At 39.9% G+C, this 13,526-nt stretch overlaps 1 protein-coding gene across 8 annotated transcripts in view; it reads right to left on the bottom strand.

Moving 5' to 3' along the window:
* ZNF536 (zinc finger protein 536) overlaps positions 1-13,526 on the bottom strand; it is a 346,807-nt gene that overhangs the window by 52,306 nt on the left and 280,975 nt on the right. The gene's annotated exons all lie outside the window — the stretch shown is intronic.

Genomic DNA, 13,526 nt, shown 5'->3' with positions numbered 1-13,526 from the left:
TCGGAAGAGGAGGGGGAAATTAAAGGTTAGCTCTGAGTATCAGGCAAGGCATGTCTTTTTTTTAATGTAGCCTTAATGAGTTTTGCCATGCTATATCTACTGACATTTTAATAACTGCTAAACCCCTGAAAGTCTCCAGAGAAGGTGCACTGATACTATGATGAGCATAATATAAATGCATAGACAGACAGATATTAATAATTTCTTTTTACTGATGTATGTGTATATATCTGTATAATAATATAAAGCTTTCAGGGTATTTTACCCCTATTCAGCACAACAACATTTACTACTATCAGTCTAATCATAAATACAATTATTCTTGAGTACTCTATTACAAAAACCAATAAACTAGGCCTCAATAGAGATTCTGAAATTACTTAACTTTTCTTTAGAAAAATATTAAAACAGTATTATCACATCAATGAGAGGAAAAGACAGGAAGATAATAAAGTTATGTTAAACCTCCCTGTATTTACTCATGTGTGAAACAGTTATGTCTGGTCACATAATTGCAATGGTTCTGAGAAATATTTCATATTTTATAATGAACATTAAAAGAGTTTGTGGATCATTACTTTATATGAGTTCCAAAGTTATTACATAAAACCCAACAGGAATGGTTATAAATTATTTGATCCTCTAGTCTGGCCATGGTAAACATAACATGAAGGCTGAACTATCTCAGCAGACAAGATTCACAATAATAGGCAAAGTGCCACTACAGTCAAAAAAGAAGAAAAAAATACCTGGGTACTTGTAAACAAGACTCTTAACTTTCTTCTGTGTTGTTTCAAAGAACTCCTTTTCTACAATAAGCTTAAGCCATTAAAAAAAATAAAGAAAGAAAAGCTTTTTCTAGAACAACAGAAAACTTGCTCATAGGCATGGACTATCATCTACCAATTTGGCATTATCATAACCATGGCCCTAAAGTCACTGGCAGATTCTTGAACTTACAGCACAGTATGCATTTAAGACACTATACTTTGCCATGAAATAATATTACAGGCAATTATTTGATTTTTCAAAGAATCCTGAAGAGCAACTCATTGAAATATGAAAAATAACAAAAAAATTACACACTTTAAACAATTAGGTAGAATTTTTGTCTTCAAACTCCACTGGGCAGCAACATTTTAATTAATGAGTGATCATTTGCTCCAGAGATAAATGTAATACTAAATGAATTCTGGTCTATTTTGCCCTCTCAGCTCATCTTTGTCTCTAGCTCCTGTTCTTTGTGTCATAGTACTTTGTGGATGTTTTTGTTTTGTTCTGGAAATGCCTTCTAAGAATATTAATATGGAGAATTATACAGTTGTGCATGCACAACATTTGATAAGACTGGAAAACATGTTTAGATATTCTGGTCAATTTACAACATATCTTTAATGCAAATCGTATCTGAGGCTCAAATCCTCCAAATTTCTGCTCAGCACGCTGTGTGTTCCATGTACAAGAAGACCCTTTCCTTGAATGAATTACTGGGGAACATTTTTGGCTCAGGTAGAGAGAAGCCTGAGCTGGGTGATGATGGTCTGTCCTGGCTCCCTGCTCTGCTGTGGGTTTCCAAGCCATGGTTGGTGGGCTCGAGCTGGGAGCACTGACGACACAGAACAGCCCCTGCTGAGCCAGAGCTCAGGACCCTGCCCACAGGAGCTTCTGGAGCAGGACACAATCAGGCCTCATTAACCACTTGTAACTTTTTTTTCCCCTCCTCTCCCTTCCAGAGTTCCAGGAGTTGTATTGAAACACTAAACCACACTGCCAGAGGCACTTAGCTTCTGCAGTCTTTCATCACAAAACACTTAGGCATGAAAATTTCCTGCCTTGCGACTTATCTGGTTGTCTGATGCCAGGAGTGCCTGCTATGTCCTGGCCCTGCTGGAAGAGCTGCCAGGGTGGGTTGTGGTCCCACCTGTGAGCATGTCTTTCACAGAAAAGTTGGAGTTTATTTTTAGGTTTGATATTACCCCCTGTGTGACAAGTACCCCCTTGGGAAAGCGCGTGTTGTGCCACTCAAAACCACACTGTACTTTGAACAACTTTCAGTTATCACTGACCAATTTTTTTGAGTGCTGCTAATTCCCTGTTACCTTTTTCAGTTCCTGCATGATGGCTATTCACTGCTATAACCTTTTCAAGCTGAAACTCTATGCACTGCCCTCACTTTTGCCTCATTGTCTCTTTTTCTACACTTGAAGGCACTAGCTGTTTCCATTTGTCAAAGTAGTATATAATTTGTTAAATAACTTCCTTTTTACTTTTTGCCTTTTCAGGAAGTTTCAAGGATGAGTGAGACTCTGTAACCTCACCTGGAATTTCTTCCTGGTTGCCTAGAGAGCTGATTCTCCAAATTTTTCAAGTGATATTCTGAATTCTAACAGCATCTCTTTGCATTAAAAATATACAACCTGTGGTATCAGCATTGAAGGATTTTACAGTAGAATCGACCCAATCTGTGCCATAAACACAAATTTGTGTGAGCTGATGGGGGGATCTGCTGGACAGGTGTAGCTTGATAGAATGAGGCAACAAAACCCTCAGGGCTATTTTGGGGAAGGCAGCAGCCTGTTTGAAGTACTTTGCTTTTTAGAGATAATCTGTTCATCCCTGTTTTTCTGTGACCAACATCTCCAAGCCATCTGTGTCGCATCCTCTAGGTGGTGCTGATACTGCACAACTCCCGCTTCCCCACACAATGAAAACATTAATTTGCTATGAGATAATTTTTGACGTAAATGTAAAATGGTGCCCATTCGAACTCAGTAATGAAGCATGGTGCATTTCTACAGCTCCTAATTTGACTAGTTAAATGACTCCATTACGTGTCTAACAGACAGAAGCAAATAATTTCTGGTCAGTTGACGCTCACTTATCCGTATCATTTTACCCTGAAAATAAAGTCTCTAATCTACAGTTTCTTTGTCTTAGTTTTTTTTCATGTTATTAAAGCAAACATACTTAAATAAGAGAGATTAAACCAACACAAACTAACAATTAAGGCTACGATACAGAAATCAAGTTTCTATAATGTGGGAGGATGGATAAAAAAATTAAAATTAAATAATAAATTAAATGACTGCTTATCTCTGTTACTCCCAGTATGAGATTTGACAACACTGCTATTTAGGAAAAGGAAAATATCTTTCTCAAATTTTGAAAACCACTTTAAATGCTGCCTGCAAGTCTGCCTATAAAACTTCCCTGCACAACTTTGAGAATGTTTGGAAAGACTCTTTACAGTACAGAGCAATAAAATAAAAATGTTGCCTTAATAAATATCAGGTGATGAATAATTTTGCCCCGAGGAAAAAAATGGTTAATGCTGAATCTTAATGTTCCTCATCTAAACGCTTTTTTCTTCCTGCTAAAAACAAGTTTAGAATTAAAGCATATCACTTTACACATATTGCATGCATATTAGTGAGACACAGCTGCTTATGCCCTACTCTTAAGAGCCATATGATTAAGTTATGGGATATCAGATAATCCAAAGTCCCTTTCTATTGGCCATCTTTTGCAGACAAAGGCTTTTTAGTTTTAAGTCCATTTAATGACAGAATGTCCAATTCTATAAATGTGTGAGTAATTCCAGTGGAACACCTGTGGCTCTCTCTGCTAGAATATAGAAGGAGAGATATAAAATGTCATTACAGTAACATTCAGTGTCTGACTTTAGCAAAAAATATTCGCAATCAAGGCTGCCACTCCATCCCTGATGTATTCCATCACGCTCGGGTTTCCATGGTCTCAGAGAAGTGAGTGTGAGCTTACATACCATATGTGGTACCAGCCTTCCTCACAGTGGGGTGAGCTAAGGACAGAGCAGCAGTTTTCTGGTTGAAGTCACGGGTCCTGTGGGCTCATTTCCACCATGGTTTGTGGGGACAGAGGCACGTAACTCTCAGCATTATTTGCAAGTGAAAAGTAAAAGTTTTCATACTACTTTTAAAAACCATCCCCCCGCCCTCCCTCAAATCCTGTACTTAACCTTATTTTCATAGGGGTTTTTTTCTGTTTTATTTTTTTTTTCTCTCCCCAAAGATTTAAACACTATTTGAGCAATTTTTGTATGACTACAAATTTTCTAGTGACAAGGAAAAAGGACAAACAGATTTTGGTGCATCTGGTGAAACATCCAGAAAACCTGAGTTTTCTATTGATGTTGTTTTTGCAGTCATGACAGTGGAAATGTTATGACCCAAATCTAACCATGGAGAGTTACATTAAAATTAATGGACTTCTTCACAGTAGCCATTCTTCAAACAGAAGCAGCATTCAAGGAGTTAGAGTTGGATTTACAACTAAAATATAAAGCTCAATATCGATGTTCAATTTCAGCAGGGTTAATTTTGAGAGTATGCTGGAAGTGTCAGTGAATCGCAGGCTCACTGCTGCTCTCGAGGAAGGCAATGGCAAAACTCCCAGCTGACTTCAATGAGAGGAGGAGCAGACCCTGAATGGAATAAAGGAGCGGAGGAAACAACTCCATACGGAAATGGCAAGTATTCAAAGATGAGTTCATATCAGCAGAAAATACACATGCGGCCTGACAAAAATACATGAAGGGTCAGAGAAGCGATGTCTGTCTTGGGAAATCCAAAATAGCAAAGCAGAAGATCTCAGACAGAAGAGGGAGGATGGTCTGGGGGCAACACAATGGCCTCAGCACATCAAGCAGAATTCCTGGGTTTATCAAGGGCTGGGATGCACATGGAGAGGATGGCATGAGGCCATCCTACGCTGCACACACACCAACCAAACAACGGGGGCACCCAGCAGGAGATCCGCGACCAAGGTGGCTGCAAACACTGACATGTGGAGCAGCTACCAAGGATGAGAAAAATTAATAAATCAAAAAGTTGAAGCTGTAAAAACGCACTTCTTTAAGCGGATAAAGTCTGAAACAATACTGCAGAAGGAATGACAGCCAGAATCTGGGAGGAAGAGGCAGAAGAAAGGGGACACTTTAGCAAATGTCTGTGGAACATCTTTGGAAGCAGGGGAGGTAGCTGTGGACGGGAACACTAATGTGACACCTATATATAACAGCAGCTCTAGGAAAGATCAAGGAAATTAAACACCAGTCAGCCTGATTTCAGCAGTGGGAAAGATATTGGAAACACTAATCAGGGGAAAAATAGGGAAAGTTATGATTTAATTAAAGATATTCAGCATGGATTCACAAAAGGGAGATTGTACGTAACAAAACTAATAGAATATTTTGAAAAAAATAACACCCCCTGGGAAAAAAAAACCAAACCTAAACGCAAAAAGAATCAAAAGAATCCATGAGCATGATTTACATGGGCTCTCTGAAAGGTAGTGCCACATGATCCCCTAACAGGCTACAACGCCGTGAGTTCTGACGAGAGGCTGGGCTAAATAATGCATCACGACCCGGACAGCATGTGAGGGCACAGTGCTCTGCATGCTAACAGCAAGAGCAGAGTGTGCAAGGGGAGAGCTGGCCTGGCCCAAAGATCACTACAGGACCGGGGTTCATTCAGCTTCTATTACAATGGCATGCAAAAACGGGATGAAATTTATTCAGAGTAGCAAATGGAGGAGAAGCCGGAGACAATTTGAATGAAGAGACAATATATAAAAATCCAGCCTGCCTTTTAGTGAGCAGGGAAAGTGATGGGATATGATTCAATACAGAAAATATGTCAAGTGACATAGTGGTAAGAACAAAAGGCAGGCACCACTCACTGCTCTCCTTAGCGGAGACAGAAGGGGCAAAGCAGGGTGAATAATTAGAAATTAAACTCATAATCTTAAGCATAGAACCTAATGTCAGCACAAAAAGCAGAGATATTTCTGGAATTTCCAAACTGACTAACTGTGCAAAATCATTCCTGTACTGTGTAACAGGACAACAAGGAAGTATTTTCAGCACCATACCTCAACTTTGGCTACCTTTATCACTAGGCCTATACAAGACATCCAAAAAGCCAAGTGACAAAATTATCCCAATAAGTCAGAATCCAAACCAGCTCAGTATTCCTTAGAAGCCCAGGTAGGGAATACACAATTGCTGAAGTAGCCTCAAGCTCCAGCCCCATCTAATAACAAGCGAGCACAAGCTGAAGCTAAGGAAAAGCATGCATTAATGGAATTTAAGTGTAATTTCTTTACACAGAGATGATAGTCAATGTCATGCACAACTCATGGCAGCATTAGCAACCTGTGGAAAAATATTACACCGTGACTCACTCAGAACAAAAGCCAAACAGCGCAATTATGTTCCTGACTTTTCATCCTTCAGTACTTTAAAACTATGAGAGCTGCTATTCAAGTGAAATATTATAAAATAAAGACTGTTAATTTGTATCATGGGCCAGGAAAGAATGTAAGCCGGCTCGAATCTGCAAATTTTCATGCACATAGCATGTGAGAGCAAGTAACTGAGAGGTGCCAGAGGATGCACAAAGAGCCACCCCACAGCTGAGCTGCTGAGAAGCCTCACTGCCCGGCAGCCTCTGCAGTCTGCCCTCACACCCAGCTCACTCCAGCTACTTTGGTGGGGAGGTTTATTATTTTCCAAGCAAAAAATATATCCCAAAAAGGGGCCATAAGGGAATACTCTTGATGATGTTTCTGCCTTAAAAACCCAGCATGAAATTACTAGAAATGGGAGGCCAGAAATTCTGTTGCTCCAACTACCACAGAAACAAATGGGATTTACACGCAACAGTACAGCCACAGTGCAAGTGACAGACTGGTATCTACAGTTGTCTGTATCTCATAGGACAGCCCTTATTGCTTATCTCATAATGCATTTTTATTCTTGAGTGTTTTCAGGGCTACACCTTCAGGTTATAGCCTTAAAAACAGTGATTCGTAGTGGAAGTCCCAAGAGACACACAGCGACATTGTCACCCTCTGCAAGCACAGCTGATAAATAGTGGAAATACACAGATCACAAGACTGAGAGAGGGATCAATAGCAAGGAAAGGGAGGGTGAAGGAGGGAGACAGAAGTCAGTTCACCACACTCAAGCAGCAGGACAAGGGCTTTGTGTTATAGGTGCTGTGTCCTGGCTGTCCTGCATCTGCCCTTCCCTCCCTTGCTTCTCGGAAAGTCACATCTATTCCTCATGGGAGACGCACATTATGTCTTTCCCATTCTGCACCTAAACATTACCAACATCCCACTTCATGCTGGGACACAAAGGGGATTCAGAGGCTCTTGCAGGGAGGAGAGGGAAGGTGAGGGTCCCACTGCCTGCCAGCACACTCCTTTACTGGTTACCCAAAAAACAGGAGGGGGTGGCTTGGGCACCACATGACATCAGGAAATTTTGTTCAGAGCAAAGCCGACATCTCTGTGCACACTCTCACCACCCATCCAAAAAAGAAGTTAGCATGAAGTTACAGCTATGGAAACTCACACAAACAGCACTAAACTTTAATTCACAACCGAGCCAAGCACAGAGCCCCTTAATTACAACCAGACCCATGAATGTGAGGTGTCTAGAATGAAAACAAAGGGTTAAAATACCTGTCTGGATTTTTTCTTGAAAATCAGTCATTGAGAATCATCTGTCAGTAAGACAAAATTAATTACTACATGTAAAATTGAAAAAAAGCAACATAAATTTAAATATTACATAATATTACAAAAATGTTCATAAAATCCTACTGTTAATGATGCATGTTCACCTTTCTAATGCTCAAACTAGCCAAGATTATTATACCCAATTTGCAATAATCAAAAATGAGAGGAAAAGAAAGGACTTTTTTTTTATTTTAATTACTTTATCTGAGTTTAGAAGCTTTGGAAAAAGCCTCAAATTACAGTAACTTGCAAAATTCAGTCATATTTTTGAATACTGTTCAAGGGCTGGTGCTGAAGAAATTGCTGAAGTCTAAATGTTAGACATTTATGCTTAACAAAGCTAGTAAATAGAAGCCTTAACTACTTCATTCACTTGAAGGCAATTATTGCACTTCTCTTGCAAGTATTTTACTAATTTATGCATAGTTGGTCTTACTTAGGCATTAAATCAATTACTGGTAATATATTAAATATGTTCTTAAGTTTAACATGCAAATATAGTTCCACTGAAGAGTTTTAAAGCCTTTTTTGGAGACATTTGTACGTGTTTACATTAAAAGGACTTTAAAAATTTGGCAGCAAATAGATGCACAAGTTTCTTAGAGCAGAGGCACAAACCTCCCACACACCACAGGCCAGCACCCAGATGCTGCAGGATTGAAAGTCAAGAATCAGGAGAAACTCCTTCCACCTCCAAGAAAAGGTTAAAAAATATATATCCTAGCCAGCATATTATATGGAGTGCTGCCTCCAGCTAATAATTATTAAATTAATAATTAAAAAAAGGCACTCAACAGTCCTTGAGACATTCAGCCTGAACACCAAAAGCTAACAGGATGAGAAGGAGTACATTCAGCAGAAGCTGGCTGCATTCACCCCTGTGAGACACTGCTGGGTGCCTCAGCTGAGAGGCTGAGCAGCCTTTTTATCATGGTTCCAAAGAAGGGGCCTTGGTATTGTGCAGTGCAAGTCCAGAAGATATATCTACCTCAGGAATAACTCATCAGAACCTTTGATATGCAGAGCTTTTATTGATAAACAGGTAGTAAAAAAAAAAAAAAAAAAATTGAAGAACTGCTGAATTTAGCAAAAAGCTTTTTTTAAAAAATAATTGAAGTGTACTGATCCACTAAATACTCCCCTGCACCCAGAGGACATCTTCCAGCTGACTGCCAGACTGCTCCTGGGAACTGCCCCTGGACAAAACCAGGTATCACAAAAGCATGGAGCCTCACAGCTCAAAGGGCAAGGCATGAGCACAGCATCTGCTGGGACAGACAGCACGAAGATCTTCCTGAAAGTGCAACACCTCCATGCTTCCTTCCATAAAACTTCCATGAAAAAACAAACAAAAATCTTGAAAAACAGGTGCTAAGGCTATAGAGTCAGAAGAAGTCCTGTGTTAATAGGGCAGAAAGTTGGGGGTGCTTACACAGCAGAGTGCTTTTGAGGAAGCTGCTTGTTCCCACCTGGACCGGCACCAAGAAAATCACTAATTCCTTCTTGGACCCAGTTTCCTCAATCAAGAATCTGAGACTACAAATTACTATTAAGAATTGGAAGGAAAAAGTGTCTTTTTGTTGAAGACATGAAGGGGAGGGGGGGAATAGTAAAGCAGCAGAAAATGGGGGTTGGTTGCCAAACTGGAAAAATCAATTATTCTACTGAACAACAGTAGATACAAATATAGCTGCCTCTACTCCCTCCTCCTCCTCCTCCATTGAACAAATTGTTAAAAGAACCAACAATCTGTTGAACGACAACCCCCGGTATGGTGTCATCATTTAAAAAGTGAACACGGAAAAGGTCTTGTTAAAAAGGAAGCACAAAGCTCCAGACACAATTTTGGATTCGCCCTGGGTGAATCCCTGCGTTCATTTTTGAGTTTAAAGCAGCCATTCTGAACCGGGTGTTTGATCACATCAATGCAAATAAATGCTTGAAAAGCACCCAAAACAGCCCAGATCATGACGATAGTGTTTGGACTTGTTCCATCTAAAAGCAAATTCCCACAGTCACTTAGCCCCCCATGTAAGATCATCTTCACTTGGTTGTTTGGGGTTTTTTTTAAAGCATATAACAGCATTGTCTTTGGTCCAATTATTGCACTTTTAAATGCAAAATGAGGTTTCAAAACCAGCTGATAAATGCTTCTCTTCATGCAGGATGAATAAAAACCTGGTGGTGACACACCGGGTTGGCAGCATTGTAGAGCAAGGTCCTGCGGGTTTCTTTGGAAGAACTGCTCCCGCATTAGAGACAGACAAAGGAAAGTAGTGGGGATTTTTCTCCTATGCCACGCTGGTGATTAGGGTAGTGTTGAATGAAATGGGAGGTGTCAGCAAGGCGAGGCTGCAGCACAGGGGCTGAGGCTTGGCTCAGGCAGGGTGGGTGCTGGGAGTAGGGGCCCAACGGGCAGCAGCAAGGCTGGGCACCCACAGGCACCTGCAGCATTCTCATGTCTTCAAAGAGGCTTTGCCTCTTTACTGTTAAAATAGTGATCTGGTAAAGGTAAGGGATGTAATACTGAGAGATAACAAGTATTTCCAAGGTAAGCCAGACAAGTGATGTGCCACACCAGGAGATGACCATGCCAACACACCATTACAACAGCTCCTGGTTTGGCCACCTTACACCAAGTTATGATCTTTTAACATTTCCAGCCCATGGCAGGTGGCTTTGTGAGTCTGTTAATAAAACAGGACCTCATGGCAGGCTTTAAAGCCATCTTTACACTTGTACTTTCAGGCACTTCATACAAGGAATGTACCCATTCCAATGTACTTTGCTTGCCAGGCTGATAAAATAAATAATCCTGGACACCATTTTTGCTTCTTTTCTTTGTCAGATGACTACATAAAAAAAAACCATGCTAAAAATCTCAGAATCTTAATAGCTGTTGAGCATTCGGCAGATGGTACCATCTAGACCCAGCTAATTGAAGGCCAAGCAGTCTAAATCCTGGTTGCAGACAAGAAATAAAATTTAATAGTGACAAATAGAGGGGTGAAAACAATGATGAGCGAATTGAGGGGATCATCCATTCCCTTTGCTTGGAAAATAAAGGGCAGTTACTATACTTAATGGCAGGAGATTTGACCAATGTGCCAACAAAAAAACTGAACTTGATTCCCATCTATTCTGTAGAGGTGCCATTTCCAGAGTCACATGTGATTTACAAAGGGGCACAGGGATCCAAGCCAGGCTTGATTGCTATCTATGCTCTACAATAATATCTTTAAAACATCAAACCTTGGAAATTAAAGCAGTTTCCAAAATATTTACCCAAAGAATATACGCCACATCTGAACTGTGCATAGAAACTGCTCTTTTCTGTTCATACTTTTAAGGCTATTTTTTAAATTCTTTCTAATGAGGAGAGCTACTTTTCAGGGAGGAAAGCACAGCAAAACTGAAAAAAAAAGAGAATGATTTCCAAGTACAAAGTGCAATGAAAGGCTGTATATGTTTTTCATGTAAGCATACATTATGCCTTCCATATTGTTAAAACTTGCTCATCACTGAACTACTCTACATGTAACTAAATTACAAATGGCTCAATGCTAACAAAACATAGCAAATTAAGACAGAATCAGGTCAGACTTCTGTTTGAATTATCTAACTGAGTCTCTAACCTGGCACAGTATTTGGCCACAGTCAAAAATACATTAAATACACGCAAGCATATTTATATACATACACATATCTATGTCTAGGAGTGTGAAGAAATGCATTAGGAAAAAAAAAAAGACAAAATGTGCAGGAGCCAAAATCCATGTGTCAAGGGGGTGAGGGGGAAAACAGGACACATTTAGACCAAACTCCTTAATTTTGGGTACAGTTAGAACCTGCCCCCACACACACAAAAAAAAAAAAAAAAACACTCAAAAGACAACAAAACAAAACCAGACCAAAACATATTGAGATGCAAGACAAAGCATTTGCATCTTTGGATACCTGATTTGATCCTGTCATCGGGGAGGTAGACACCAGCTCAGATACTCAGAGACTGTGTGAAATTATAGACAGAAACCACAGTAAAAATGCTAAAGGCAGTGATCAGACTAAAAGGTTCATTGAAAGGAGAAGGTAGTAATACTGCACATTAATGAAAGCCTGGACCTATCACCTGCTGTAATAATTATCATGCTAATATGGGGGGTTGCCTCGGTTTGTGGTTTTTGGCATTCCCATTACTACCAGAAACTGCAAATTCAAACACTGTACGTGTAACATAAATGAAAAGATTCTCACCTTAATGCTGTGCAGAAGAAATAAATTATGCTTGGTTTTCTTTTTTTTTTTTTTTCATTTTCACTTTTAAATTTCCTTTGACTGGGTGAACCTCAGGCTATGGAAATGCACGCAGGCATTGTAGCTACACAGATACCAGCATACAAATCTCTTCTGTACAGGAAACACATCAACACTAATCCATTTTCTGTACAAAATGTAAAACTTCACATGTTCTGTTCAAGCTCATTACTGACTAGTATCTTAAGCTTGTCAAGTGTTCTAAAGGAGCTTTCCAAGAGAAGTTTGTAGTTAAGCATATGGTAAGCTCGTCCAGTCCATATGACTGGTTGAGCATCGACCACTACTGTTGATACAGTTTCCCTCAATATTATGACAGTATTTGTCAATGAAAATTAAATTGCTGTCAAACTTTTCCCACTAAACTTACAGCACAGCACTCGGAGAGAGCCAGCTTCCTGACTCAAGCCAATAAGGCCTCTTCTAAACACTCCTCTATTTTACCCATTTGTGGAAAATCCCCTGTGGATTTATTTCTGACTTTTGCAATAACCTATAAAAGGCTTTCCAGTGCTTTTTGTGGAAAAATTCTGTGAAGCCATATTTAATGCATTTACTGTCTTTTCTCATAGTCTGTGAAAATCACACACAGCAGTATCTGGGCAATCTGTAAGGGCAGCTGCTTACAGACTGTAGAATGGGTGACGACACTGTGACAAACTTGAGGAGTCACACATGGGTGCAATGTGTCCTGCTGATGTGCACAAATATCTGCTTGAAGTTCATATTTTGCGGGTCAGGGAATAGTCACATAATGAGAAAAGCCTGAAAAAACCTAGACCAAACAGGTTCAAAAAATAACAATCACAGTTTCATTATCTTTGAAATAATTCAAAGGAGTTGGTGAAATATTACATGTTTTAAACAAACATGCTGCAGGTTTCTTCTTCTCCTTTTAACTTTGTTTTCAGATGCTGAAAATAATCCCCACAAATAAAATACCTTATAACCTCCTTAAGCAATTATGTCAAAGAAGGCTGTTTCTTAATCAATTAAAAAAAAAAAAAAAAAAAGTGGCTTTATAGCTATTTCTATGGGGGTTTTTTAATATCACATTAAAAAAAGGTGTAATAGAAGACGCCAACAGTGCATAAGCAGTCTAGGAAGAAAAAAAATATTGTTTGGTATACCAAGAACATGGCATTAATTGCAGTAAGTACTGAAAGAGAGTAGCTGGTTTTAGTTGGTGTTTTACTGTCTCCCTTCTGTGTATGGATCTGGTCTCAGCTACAGGAAAATACTTCTAATATTGATTTATATAATCGTTCTGGAACTCTACTTCTTTACTACCATTCTCCTGACTACCTTTCTCATTAGCTGACACAGCTAGTGCATCAGGAATAGCAAACCAACACTATGTGATACCACCAAAATTTAGAAACTGCCCCTGCTGGTGGTGTGCCTGTGGTGGGGAGCAAGTCTGAGTTTGGGCTGGGCAGACCCCACTGAGGACATCCCAAGGCATGTCTCACACCTGCACAGGTGATTTTCAGAGGCCGGGAAAAGCTAAGCTGACAACCTCCCCTGGGAGGCTCCCTGCATCTGCTGGAGGTGCCTGGGAGGGCTGGTCTGCAAGATGCTGCCAGAGGGAATAGAGGCTCTCCAAGCTCAGCACCAGGTGGGGCAGCTGCAAGCCCACAGAC

The sequence above is a fragment of the Corvus brachyrhynchos genome, unplaced genomic scaffold (genome assembly GCF_000691975.1).
Source record: "Corvus brachyrhynchos isolate BGI_N302 unplaced genomic scaffold, ASM69197v1 scaffold26, whole genome shotgun sequence".
Taxonomy (NCBI): domain Eukaryota; kingdom Metazoa; phylum Chordata; class Aves; order Passeriformes; family Corvidae; genus Corvus; species Corvus brachyrhynchos.
The sequence above is the reverse complement of the archived record's forward strand: the minus strand, read 5'-3'. Positions and strand labels throughout refer to the sequence as shown.